The sequence below is a fragment of the Diabrotica undecimpunctata genome, chromosome 8 (genome assembly GCF_040954645.1).
Source record: "Diabrotica undecimpunctata isolate CICGRU chromosome 8, icDiaUnde3, whole genome shotgun sequence".
NCBI lineage: Eukaryota > Metazoa > Arthropoda > Insecta > Coleoptera > Chrysomelidae > Diabrotica > Diabrotica undecimpunctata.
The window spans coordinates 119,138,613-119,153,753 of record NC_092810.1 but is presented as its reverse complement, the minus strand read 5'-3'; positions in this window follow the sequence as shown (position 1 = coordinate 119,153,753).

The following is a 15,141-nucleotide window of genomic DNA, read 5'->3' as shown; positions in this document are numbered from 1 at the left end:
TTTCTATACGATAATTTGGATTGGAGTGCTCATATAGATTACTTAAGTTCTAGACTTGCTACAAGTATATTTTTAATACGCAACTTAGTTTATATGATTCCTAAAAATACCCTTAAAATGTGCTACTTTGCACTATTTTATAGCCATTTACAGTACGGAATAACTGTTTGGGGTAATTCTTCTTACGCAGATCGAATTTTTAAATTACAAAAAGAGTAGTGAGGATACTTGCAAGAGCAGAGTATAGGGAACACTGTAAACCTTTATTTCTGTATTTAGGTATTATGCCACTACCTCACCCTATATATATGAGACGCTGATTGAAATTCATGCCAACAAAGGTAAGTTTAACATAAACTCCAACGTCTATGATCACGATACAAGATCTAGAGATGCTATTAGAGCACAACGTTTTAGGTTGACAAAGAGCATAAAAAATTCGACTGATGTTAGTTTGTATAACTTTTTCCAGATGAAGTAAAAAGTCTTCACTTGTTATCTTTTAAGCTTAAAATCAAATCACACTTTTTAAAACATTGTTTCTATTTAAAAACGGAGTACCTAAGTACAGCTTTTACAAAATAGTACTAGTTTGGTCAGGGCAGTTGCCTATTATAACTATATTTCATGTTTTTTATAATTCCATAAAGTGTGTTTGTCTTTTTTTTAATTTTTAATATTAAATATATACATGTTTGTGATGTTTAAATACGCCAAAAATTTTATATGTTTTATATGTATTGTCACTATTCCTTTGACTTGTCAAAAACAAAACTAATTTAGTATATTGATTAAATAAATTCTATTCTATTCTATTCATTCATCTAATGGTTACTTTATTGCTACGTGAATTAGTTAGATTTTGAACTTTCAATGAAATTAATTATTTTAATCATATTATAAAAAGTTACTAGAACCTAGCTAATGATTTAACAAAACATTGATAGCAAGTCGGTACAAAAAATAAACAAATGTTACATAATACTTATATATTTTGACCCTTATGGCCAAAATAAATTTTCATGCGATTTTTATTGTGATGTTTCTTTGCTTCTGTTACTGAAAATATGCTGTAAAAGTACGCTGTTCGTATAAATATAAAATAACAATGTTGAATAACGATTTTTAAAACAGATATTTCAGTCCAACTTCGTATATCTCAAACTCGCATGCAATGAGTTTAAAATATCTGCTTTTACAGAGATTTCTATTCATATTCAGATCATATCTTCTATTCTATTTCTGTCAAATAGGAGAGATAAAAAGGTAAAAGAAGCTAAGACGTAAATGCCGGTTTTTAAAATATTGCACAAATAAATTAATTAAGTCCAGAGAGATGCATTCACAAGAACAATTCTAATTATTATTTTTTTATTTAATAAACACTACCAAGACGCTTATAAATATTAAATTCTGATCAATTAACATAATTAATCATAATTTTTTTTCTAACTTAACATTCTAACTTAGAAGACCAAGGATAAATTTAGTAGTGTAAGTATTCTCATTAAAACAGGCTGTACTCTACACTCAGATGCAAAAAAACGCAACGAAGAAAATTTTGGTCAAATTCAAAGTATTTCAGTTTTTTTTTATTTTTAGTTTTATTTTGATGATTTTTTAGCATACTGTGTAAAAATTTATAAATTTTAATTTAGTATAGAAAGTTTTTTAATAAAATTTTGTATTTGACTTATTATACGGGGCTAATCGAAAGGTGGTTTTTCATACTCACTTTGAAACATCCTGTGGAATAATTTCGTTCGCGGATTTTCGTAAAATCTTGCTTTTCTGTTGCAACCATATCTTCTAAGTATTATGTTTTTCGTTTTATGTGAAAATATGGATTGGTTCATTTTAAGGAGCAAAATGACGTTGCTACTCATTCATAAAATTTCGGCCCAGTATCGGGCTACGTCGGTTCCATCTTGGTTGGCGAGCCACAAATCTTCGAGGGTACATCGATGAGGACAGTTTCTGCATGTAAAAAGATGTTCCATATTCTGTGTTTCTCCACAGTCACAGTTTACATCATCTTAGTCGATTTTTCCCCATTTTGTCATGTTTGATTTTACTGGAGCGACCCCCGTTCTTATCCTTTTTATAGTTTTCCACGTTTTAAATTCTAGTGACTGGCCGGTCCATTGAACCTGGGAAAGAGAAAAATACTCAGGCGGTTCATCCTGCACTGTTCCAAGGAAGCTTTTCCTAGATTTTAGTCGCTTTCGTGGTAATCGAGCTTTGTATAGGGCATGCCGCTCATCTGCGATCTGTTTATTTTGCTCTATGTGCTCTGCAACGCCTTTGCGTGTTGAGGGTTCTCCAAAACCCACTGCTTTATGTAGATTTGAGAGTTGCGTTGGTTTCATGCACCCCGTTACTATCCTGTATGTCTCATTTAGCGCAGTATCAACTTGTTTGGTGTGGGCAGATCTGCCCCAAACGGGGTACGCATATTCAGCAGTTGAGAAATACAGTGCCTGTGCCGTTGTTACTAAAATGCCAGGACATGCGCCCAATTTACTTCCCGTTAGCTTTCTGAGTATGCTGTTCTTAGTTGTTACTTTCCCTCTCGTTTTTATGTAATGTTGTCTGTAGGTAAGGGACCGGTCCAGAGTTACACTAAGATATATATGTTGGTTTGTGTGTTCTAATGTATTACCATTCCACGCAATTTGGAGTTTTTGCTTGGCTTCCTTTGCGCGAAGGTGGAAAACGCAGACTTGGGTTTTAAAGGGATTGGGTCTCAGGGAATTCTGCAGGTAGTACGCTATCATTGTTTTTAAGGCAGTTTCGAGTTTCTTCTCCACTTCTTCAAAACTATTTCCTTGAGCACATATTGCAAGATCGTCAGCATAGAGGAAGTGCTTGGTTTCGGTCGGCGTAAGTTAGTCGTTTGTGCATATATTAAAGAGTATTGGTGTTAAAATACTTCCCTGTGGGAGGCCATTTTTTTATCTCTTCACCTACCTACTTTGAGAGTGTCGTATAATTTGCGGAGCAATGTTTTGTGTCTTGCTGTGTCATAGGCTGCTGTCAAATCTACGAAAGCAGCCCCTGTTATAAGTTTTTCTTCAAAGCCCTCTTCAAAGTGTTCTGTTAGTGCGAGGACTTGACCAATTTAAGATTTTCCGGGTCTGAATCCTCTTTGTTTTGGGATGAGCTGCTTGTCGACATTTTTGTCTATTCTGGCCAGTATGAGTCTCTCGTATAGTTTGAAAAAGTGACACAACAGCGAGATAGATCTGTAACTACTGGGGTTTTCTAGGTCCTTTCCTAGTTTTAACAAGGCTATACTTTAGATTTTCTCCATGACTTTGGAAAAAACTCCTGATTGAAGAAAAATACCAAAGGAAGTCGTTATTTACTACTTATTTAGTCAAAATTCAAAGAAAAATTTGCCCGTTTTTGTCCAAAATGACTCGATGATACCAATGAAGGGTTAAAAAAATAATAACAGCCTAAAATGATGTGATTACAGATAATTTAAGTAAAGTCTTTCCCATACCCTTCTTTCAGTGCGTCACAGTTTTTCGATTTCTTTCTAACGCATTGAGTTGGATGTGACGAAAAAAGCGGCAGTTTCGTGACTAAAACACGAAAATATGACAGCGTTGCATACATAACCGGTCTATTCCTAACCTACGTTTGATTCTTTGATATGTGAAATGCGCGCTTTCTCTAGAAAGTCAGTTACGCGAATCACGAACATTTGACGTAAAGTTAATTTATTTTGGCAATCCTTTCGAAGTGTCAAAGAGTGAAGTGATTCTTGTCGGTTCAGGTCAGTATTTGACATTATTTCACTTTGTATTATTTGTGTTTACATTTTTATTTTGTTTTTGTGTTTTCATTAAAATATTTTTAAAATGCCAAGATTTACGGAAAAGAAACAAGTACTGATACTTAGATTGCTTATAACATACGTGCATATTAAATAAAAGATCTCTAGATAACTAAATATATTTTTTTAATAAAAACAAAATATTTTTAACTTGGGATTTTAGCCTTGTGGTTGTTAAAGCAAGATGATTATATTACTATATACAGTGCGTCCCTAAAGTAACGCATAATTCCATTATTTCGAAAAAATCTGTAAGAAAGAAATCTGAAAGAAACGTTGCAATTGCGAGTGGGTGGCAGATTTAACATTGAATTTAAGCGAAAAGAATTATTTATTTGCCAAATAAATAGGTTTTTCCTGTATACTGACAACAGTAAAACATATTTTGAATTAACTTAATTAAAAAAAACTTGTTTTTGACACCCTGTATAAATAATTATGTTAATGTTTATATTGGTAAATAGAGAATTAAATAAGCTTTCAAATAAGCTATCACATGACCCCTATTCTCATTTAAAAAAAATTATCGATTACGTCATCAAATCCAGATAGATGACGTCACTAGTATGATATATATGCCAAAAAATTGTAATTTAAAAATAAAAATCGTCCTGTTTCAGGATTTTTCCTTAAAGTTGCCGGTTTACAAAATAATTAATGTATGCGTTACTTTATGGACGCACTGTATAGCTAAATGAAAAATCAGAATTTGATTTTTAGTTCCGATTGGAAGTATATCTCAAGAAATGGTGTTAAACTATTAGGAATCTTTCTGGATGATAATTTGGATGGAAGTGCTCACATAGATTATTTAAGTTCTAGACTTGCTGTAAGTATATTTTTAATACGCAACTTAGTTTATTGATTCCTAAAAGTAATCTTAGAATGTGCTACTTTTCACTATTCCATAGCCATTTACAGTACGGAATAACTGTTGGGTGGGTAATTCTTCTCACGCAGATCGAATTTTTAAACTACAAAAAAGAGTAGTGAGATTACTTGCAAAAGCAGAGTATAGAAAACACTGTAAACCTTTATTTCTGGATTTAGTTATTATGCTCGTACCTTCACTCTATATATATGAGACGTTGATTGAAATTCATGCCAACAAAGGTAAGTTTATCATAAACTCCAACTTCCATGATCACGATACAAGATCTAGAGATGGTATTAGAGAACGGTTTAAGTTGACAAAGAGCATAAAAAATTCGACTGGTGTTGGTTTGTATAACTTTTTGCCAGATGAAGTAAAAAGTCTTCACTTGTTATCGTTTAAGCTTAAAATCAAATCACACTCTTATGATGATCTTTCATGTTTTTTATATTTCTGTTAAGTGTGTTTGTCGTTTTTTAAATTGTTAATATTAAATATCTTTTTGGAATGTTTAAATTCGCAACAATTTTATATATATATATATATATATATATATATATATATATATATATATATATATATATATATACATATATATATATATATATATATATATATATATATATATATATATATATATATATATTGTTATGATGTGTTTTTTGTTTGAATGATGAGCAATGAGTATTTTTAATAATATAATATATAAGGTTTTTATCGCGGTTCTCAAAGAATTAGTTTGTAAGTACTTTTTTAAATTATCTTTATTATAACTATTATGAAACACACATATATATCTAACCTAGCCAATGTAAATTTAAAATAAACTATCTTTAAATTGATATTCTTATAAAACTAATTAAATTCTATAGACAATCTAAAATTTAAACAAACTATCTTCAAAATTGAAATTGTTATGACACTAACTAAATTATATTAACAAATTTTTGTACCTTTCTTTCACTGAATGCCTAAATGAACTGTTTTCCACTATATAGATTCTAATCATCACTAAATGTCTTCGTACTTCGGTTATCCTTGTTTTTGTGAAATTACTTTTTCCAATTATCAGCTTCTACCAATTTAAGATATAGTTTTCTTCACCAGCATTTCTACACCACCAAGCAAACCAGCAAACACCATTTATATTTATTCTTCTTTTCAATATACCAATATCCAATTATTATAAGTTGATTTATACTAATCTCCAATCATAATATAATTTTAATTCCTTCCAATGGCCATCCAATATTCTTCTAATATACTTTTATAATCTTCAATAATTATTTGTGTATAATTATAAATGTGCATTAAATATATGCATAATTTTTAATCTTCATTTAACTCACTATATTAAACAATTTGACTATTTGTAATTGATTCACTGACTCCAACTAATCTTTCATATTTCTTACTAAACTTTTCTGACTGACTTCTTGAAAATTCTGAACAATTTACTTCACTAAATGTGTCTACTAACTTTCATAATAAACTGGCCTGACTTCTGACTAAAAACTTCCATCTTGAATCCAAATCACGGGTATTTATATCTTTTTGGATATTCCAGAATCATCTGGTAAGAGATCATGTTCCATCCCGTTCTATTTCTTCGATATGTATGTTCTCGAAAAAAATATCTGTTCCATCCACCGACATAATCATTATTCCAGAATGTTCGACCGTAAACAGTGGTCACACTCTGCACTCTGGAGAATTCGTTAATGTTCCATTGATAATTTTGTTGACATTCAGGTTTTTCAGATCAGAATAAACATTTAAATCATTAAATTTATATAAATTAAACATTTTAAACTAACATTATTATTATAACCCCACTTTATATTCGTAATAATTCTAAAATGTCACTTGGAGAGTATAGTTTGTTTGCCTAGGCACATGGCTCACTTAAATATATTTACAACATTAAAATACAACTTTTTACAATTATTATATGCTAATTTATTAAAGATGCCCTCACATAAATATATTTTTATTAAATTCTCTAGTATATAACTTCTTAAAATAATCAAATACTTTTTTATATCTAATATTATGTAGTATATAACTTATAAATTAATTTTTTTAAACAATATCATTTCAATATATATATATATATATAAATTGTCACTGTTCCTTTGACTTGTCAAAAACAAAACAATTTTTGTATATTGACTAAATAAATTCTATTCTATAATAGACGGCTTATATAGCCTTCGTAGCTAAAAAGGTCATGAAAAAATTACTCGATTGTTTCTCTAACACTCGATATACTCACCCTCCCTCTTTGTCTCTGGCGCAGTTCGTATGGATTATCATTTAATATTTTCGGAGAATGTAAGGGCGTAGCTAAACTCGAAAAGTTGTGATTAGTTGTGAAATTATTTAGGTAGTTCCAAATCGGAAACTTAGGCACTCGAGAGAGAAAGGAGGAAACAATGTTCGAAATAAACCTAATAAACTTTTTTCTGGCGATTAAAAGTTGGGTTACGCCTTAAACCTTTTATTCGTGTGACAAAAATTAAAAAACATATTTATTACAGTAATTTAGACTGGAGGTATTGATTTATTTAACGATATTTGTATGTGCTTTAAGATATAATTTTAAAAGGAAAAAAATATAAAAAAAATATTGAAAATTGTCATGTAGTAATAAACCAAAAATGCAGAATTTAGTGAGCAGAATGCAAGTTGGGAAAAAAAAAATAGAAATAAATTATTAATTCAGAAACCAAATTCATAAGTAAAGTCAAACCAAAACAGACAAATAATAATAATAGAGTGTTAACAAACAATTAAAATTATAAAAAAATATTAAGCAAATACATCTTATAGAGTCTGTCCCAAACCCTTCTTTCAGTGCGTCACTAATTTTGACGTCATAGAATTTTAAGAATGTCGAGAATTATTCCATGACATTTTAGTTAAATTTGACAGTTGCAGGATCGTAATCTCTCTTTTTCTAATTGAAAATAATTTAATAATTTTAATATTAGTCTCTGTTCTTTCTCGATATAACACGGCATATTTAAAATATTTTTGTGCCCATCGACTTATTAAAACTCATTGATGAAGATGTTATTGATGTAATAGTTGAAATCTTTAATCTAATAGATCAGTATATAATAGTAATAATAGTAAGTAAGTAATAATAATCGACATTTGTGGCAATACTTAAAAATTTAAGTGCAATATCCTGCTTAGATTACAGAACAACAGTGTTAATTAGTCACATAAAACATTTTTGAAAAAATACACTATAGAATTCTTCTTTTTCTTCCTACTTTATAAATAGGCAAAATGCCTGTTTCACTTCGGTTTTTAGCCTCAATTGACGTTGTCTGACCATCTTTTCCTCGGTCGTCCCAATGATCTTCTTCCATTTGGCGATTTGTCTCTTGCTATTCGTGCTATTCTATTTTCTGTCATTCTTCTCAACACGATGTGTTGATTCCATTCCACTTTTCTTCTTTTGGTCCACGCGTTTATTTCCTCTATACCAGATCTCGCTCGTATTTCCTCACTTCTTACTCTGTCTCTTAGAGTTTGGTTTGTTATTTTTCGTAAGATTTTTATTTCTGTTGTTTCCAGTAGTCTTTGTGTTTTCGCCATATCTGCTCTTGTTTCCGCTGTGTACTTCATTATCGGTCTTATTGTTTATTTATATATCCTGGTTTTCGTTTCCGTTGTGAGGTATTTGTTTCTTCAGATTGTGTTGTTGAGACATCCTGCTGCTCTGTTTGCCATGTTCACTTGTTTTTGTACTTCTTCTTCCACTTTTCCGTAGTTTGACAGTTTTATTCCCAAGTATTCAGTTTCCATCACTTGTTCTATTATTTTGTTATTTACGACTAGTTTACATCTTCTCGGTTCCGCTGATATCACTATCGCTTTAGTTTTCTCTGTTGAGATCTCCATGTTGTATATGAGCGCCGTATCTTCGAATTCTTTAATTAATCTTTGTAGGTAATCTTCATTTTTGGCTGTTATTATGGTCTATTACACTAAAGAATTGTTAGAACTATTGAATATGAAATTAGTGACACACAATTTGGTTTAAGAAATGGTATGGGCACAAAAGATGCTTTGTTCAGCTTGAATGTGCTGGCCCTGGGATACATAAATATGAATCAGGACATATACTTATGTTTTCTAGATTTTGAAATAACATTTATAAATTTCAATATAAAAAGCTTGTAGATATCTTAAAAAGCAATGATGTTAACTTTCGTGATATGAAAATTATATCTAATCTATATTGGAAACAAACTGCCAAGGTAAGAGTTGACAACCAGAAGACCTGAGATATCAAAATACAGAAAGGAATCCGTCAGGGTTGCGTGCTGTTAAAACTATACTTTAATTTCAACAGTAGGGAGTTTTCGTACCTACTTAACGTAAGTATCTCCCTATACGTAAAGAACTAACGTATCGAAGAAGATGAACGTTAAATTGAGAGTTAAAATTCTGAACGTAACGTAACGATGGTGTTGCCCTCATCGAATGAGTGATAAATTAATAAGTTGTTAGTGATAGTCGTATCCTTGTCACTTAACCCTGTGTTTGATATTTAAAATAAATAGCAAATATTTTTTTAACAATTTTTAATTTTGGAGATGGACCCAATATTAAATGTAAGGCCTTTATTGATGATGTAGACGAATACATAGAAGATGCGCTTCTTCTCCAAATCTTGCACGACTATACGGCCGCTTAAATTTAGATACCATGTCTGATATACAATTTAACAATCTTTTTCGCTTTTGGATTAAATTATACCTTTCTGGATGGTTGTAAATGTCCTGGCCTACGACTTCCTTCAACAACAACAAATCATCTTCATTGCTGAAGTAAAGTCGTTTTCTACTGCTTCTTATTATTTATAAAAATCGAAACGAATATACTTAACCACAAATTTAAAAAAACACGTGCCACGTGTGCTTATGAAATGTGGATGTTAAATGTTGTACTTTATACTTTGTACTTTCGGCTCGGTATGGATGCGTATGAACGTAACGTACTACTCCGTTACGTTAGGTAGTACGTATCTACATACGTTAGTTCAATTAATAATGCGCATGCTTATATGTCAAAAAGATACGTTACGTATACGTATTTGCTTGCAGAAAAACTCTCTAGGGAAGCGGTATTTAACACGTTCAGCTCCGTCCTTTTTTGAAGGGAAAACAGTGGGCCACTGAGATGTATTCGTGTAAACTAGTTAATTTTTAAGGTACACTTTAAAAAGTTATTTGCAGATTGGCAAAAAATATAATTATGAACCTAGATAACTAACATAAGTGATTATTAAATGGCAACAATGTCAAGAAAACAAACTAATTACCTAATTTTCAATTTCTTCATGAAAACGTCTAAAACAATCTTCTAAGCACAATCCCGGATCTTCAGGGCACTTCGCACAATAAAAAAAACGGGTGTGGCAGTCCAGTGGGACTGCCGATAAAAGTTCTATACACGCGTTCGCCGTTACAAATTTATATGGGAGTCAATCTGCACAATCATTACGTATTTAATGCTATAGGTAAGAGAGAGCAAAAAGAGAAAATAAATTAGGTATATAGGTATATGGTGCATCGTTTGCTGTATATAAACATTTGATCTGTAATAGGAGTATAGTAAATGAAGGATAGTATGAATATTTTAATGAAAATATATATTTTTATTTTCATATATGTATAAAAGGAGTTGAATGCAAAAAAATTTTTTTACACATACTTTGCAGTAAAATTCATTGTTTATTTTGTTATTAATATAAAAATTACAATACAATACACTGCAACATACTTCAATATAATAATATAATACAAATTAAAATGCAATATTCATAAGTATTTAAAACTGCCAATATACATAACTTACTTTACGAAGATAAAAATAAAAAACCAACAACTCGGATTATGTTGTAGATTTTCATTTTATTTTAAAATTTAGCATTTTTGCGTATATTACATTATATTTAATAACATTAACGTGAGGTTTTTAAATATTTCAAAAATAAAAAAGGAAATTCATATTGGGATTCGAACTCACGTACACCAGCGTATGAACCAAACACGTAAAAGATTTGCCAATTAGACATGATACTAACGAATTTTAAAATTGACAGTTGTCTGTCATACAGTGATTATTTTGAAATACAAAAGCCTAAAATAATTATGAACATTTAATAAATAATACAAAACATATCACATAAATAATAATATTAATATATATTATATATTATATATGTAATATTATATATAATATAATATATTTATAATATTAAATATAACTATATACAAAAGGAACATTTTTATTCTCGAGAGAGGAAGAGAGAGAAAATATATCTTATGTCTCTCTCTTACTCATTTTCTTACATATGTAATGGTTTCACAGATTCACTCCCGTGCAAATTTCCAACGCCGACCGTGCGTATAGAAGTATAACTTCAAAAATGAGTCCTTCTTTCTTTTTTAAGTTTGCCAGCAATATTTACACCGTCGTCGTTTTGTTATACCATTAGCTGATTTAGGGCAATAAGATGGCAAATGAAACGTCAATTTTTTTTTGACTTGAGGGATTTTTGGATTTGGTCCCACATGACTATCAATCACCGACAATCGAAAATCTTACAATGACATTTTTGTATTACAATTATTATAGTCAATGCCACCTTTGTTTTTGTTGTTATATTCAACGACTAAACGGGGCTTTTCTTTATTAATTCCTTTCCTAGATATTGTTGGAACCATTTTATGACCAAATTCAGAAGAGATCATAAAATATCTCGCTGATCTTTTCATTTACACACACATGTGATCCCTTTATTATTGTAAGCACTCACCAGTTCATTTTGTTTTAATTTTTGAGAAACAATTTCGTGTGAATATTCCATTCTTCCTGTTCCCAATGTTCTTTTAAGATAAGTTTTAACCGAAAGTAGTTTTTTACACAATGGAAAACTATTATAAAAAATATCCATATATATGGAGTGACCAACATTTAGTTTCGAATCCATCAAATTTAGCACTACTGTTTCCGTATGATTACGTCCTCCAATTACGGGGTCACTAGCTCCACTATAAACTAATATGCATTAAATCATCCCGGTACATTCTGCCAAAGTATACAGTTTGACACCATATTTGTGTCGATTGCCCTTGAGAAATAGACGAAAACTTCCTCTCCATAAAATCATAGATTCATCCAGGGCTAATTTTCTTTCTGGATAATAAAGATTTCTCCATTTTATTATTAAAAAAATTTAATAATGGAGATATCTTGTCAAGTCTGGACTGGTTATTAAACACTAGAATGCTACATAAATAATTTTTTTTCCAATAATCATTCATACGATTAATTTTTATGGTTCCCACGTGAAACAACAAACCAAAAAAATTTTAAATTCTTCTACAGTTATCCTTCCAAGCTGAAATTTTACTTTTTTAGATTTACTTTGAGAAATAATATCAACAACATATAAATTGCTATTTTGAATAATTGGGTCATAGAATAATTCACATGCCAATAAATTGAAGTAATCAATAGGATTGCTGCCACCCACACTAATTTTCAATCCTGGTATTGCTGTAAATGGTAGCACTGTAAGATGTTGAACCTCTGAAGACTATTCAATAATATTGTGAGACTTATCATTATCTTTAGATTCTTCTTGTGAATTAGGATCGTCTGTCCGATCATCTTCATCACAATATAACTCTTCATCACTTGCGTCACTGTCGTCATGTGATTCTTCTAATATGTGTAATAATTCATCATCTGAGAAGTTTCCTACCTACCTCGTTAAGAAGTCGAAGGTTGACAATATTCATCACTCATTTTAAAAATAATTTATTATTTTTATACTTTTATAAGTATTTAGCAGAACACGTGCAATGGCTCACAGTAAAACCAAAAGACATCCAACACCGAAGGCGTAGAAAATATTACTGAATGCATAGCATAATAAGCCAATGGGATTATGATAATACAACAAATTATTGGAAATGCAATATAATCTAAATACATCTGGTGATTCTTTCAAAGCTTACCGATGCTTTTACTTTTATTACTTTTTATTACAGCTTTTATTACAGCTAATTTTGTAGTTTTCCAGCACGTCTAGCTAGAATATTTAAAAAGTAAGCAATGAAATTGAGGATTTCATATTTTATCATCCAATCTATCAATGAGAGAGAAGATATTTGTTATAGTTTGTGAAAAATCTTGAACGTGTTAAGGAACGACTTAATGAATGCTGTCATTAATACGGACCAAGGATAAATTTGACAAAAAAATAAATGCATGATCATGGCTAAATCAGCAAATGCAAACATCCAATTGATTATTGAGGAGACTGTAATTGGGAGGGTGGATACCTACAAATACTTAAAGACATGGATAACATCAAATAATGTAGACTAAACCAAAGAAATTAAGACAAGTATTGAAATAGCACGTGCATCATTCGTTAAACTTAAAAAGTTTCTTTGTTGTTGGGATATAAGGTTGGGTCTACGCCTAATGCTTCGGTGTTACGTATTCACTACTCTCCTTTATGGCTTGGAAGTATATACATTATAACAAGTGCATCTGAATAAGTTGGTTGCCTTTAAATTTTAGTGTTACAGAATAATCCTACAACTATCATTGACCCAAAGAATATCAAACGCAAAAGTTACTAGAAGAATAGGAATTAAAAAGCTGAAATACTGAAATTGACTATCAAAAGAAGAAAACTTAAGTACTTGGACCATGCTATGAGAGGCCAAACATACTCAAGATATGGGAAAAAATGAAATGATCCATGCTGGATATAACTCTACAAAACAAAATTAAAAAAAGAGAATTAAGAAATAACTAAGATGACTGCAGTAGTTGAACGAATAGCCAGACACACCTGGAGATGGGCAGGATACATAGCGAGAATAAAATATGATCAATGGAAAAAAGATTATTTTATTGAATACCACATGAATAAAAAATTACTAAAAAAGGAAATACAGCCTAGATGAGGGCGGCGCATGATATATAGGGTTGGAAAAAAGGGAATTTTTAGTAGTGGACGTTTAAAATTAGACTATGATTTTTAAACGTCTGCATTATTCTTGCATAGTTAATTCTTAAATTAAAGTAACCTGAACAAATTTAAGCTTTGTCAAGATAGTCTATTTGAAGTTTCTTTGGACCAATTACTTATTCTGAACTATTTCAGTTCTTTTTTTTATTGGCATAGACTAGGTGTCAATCAGCCAACATGACTAATACCTTAAACGTATAAATTTTATGATCCTAATGTCCATAAAATATCAATAACGAAGATGTGAATAATATGCTTTAAGAACTAAAATTAAAATAATATACAAGTTAAATATTATATCATCTTTTCAACATCATCAGTGTGTTCAAAAAAACGTTACACATAATATAATTCAAAACACTTTTTTTGTATTACCTCCTTTTCATCTATATTTACATACAAACAAAATGATGAGGTTCTCAGAGTTCCACAGCAAACTCTTGAGAAATATTCCAGTTATATAACAGAATTACTACTGTAAACAAATAAATTGTTTATAATTTGAGGTAAAAATAAATAATTACCAAAATCGTTTAACAATATTCTCTACCGAATTCTACCGATACTTTGTGGTCGTTCTAATATTTGCAATCCTCTCATCGAAGAAACCGATAACCGCTTAAATTAAATTGTAAGAGGAGTTAACTGGAAATAGTTTCCACTATGTAAGGTGTACACCTAACTCTTCAAAGAGTAAAAGTTTGTATCGAACAACCCTTGGTAAGTGCCTCGGGACATCCCCTTTTAAAGTTTTGGTTAAGTCATCGAGATAATACCCAAATGGAAAATTAACAAAGGGGTACGATGGAAACTCATTGATTTAAAATTTAATTGCGGATTTGGTTTCAATAAAATTTTTATTCTATAATTATAATAGTTTTGGTTCTCTGGAAACAATTTATTCGTAAGATAGTAGCTTATCATTTTATTAATTTCATGTATAAGTGTATTAGAATTAAAATAAAGCAATGAAAGGAATATTTTATCATCTAAAAACTTTAACAAAATATATCATCTAACTGTTATCTGTTACAAAATAGGGTATAGACACAAAAGCAGACATATGTTGGAGAAAATACTGTAATACACCTATTTAAAAGTAGCAAAGATTATAACAATACTTGATATAGACTTTTTATTCAATGACAACTATTAAAAAACTAAACTTTAGGGTAAAGACACACACATCGGTTGTAACCGAAGCGTTTAAAGCGACGGTAGCTTTGTGTAAAGACAGACACAGCATTTCTAACCGAAGCATTCAACGAGTTAGTAGTGATTTTAAACGCGAATTGTACAGTGTTTGATAGGGATTTCGAGATTTATGGCGTATTGTATTTGTCAGTA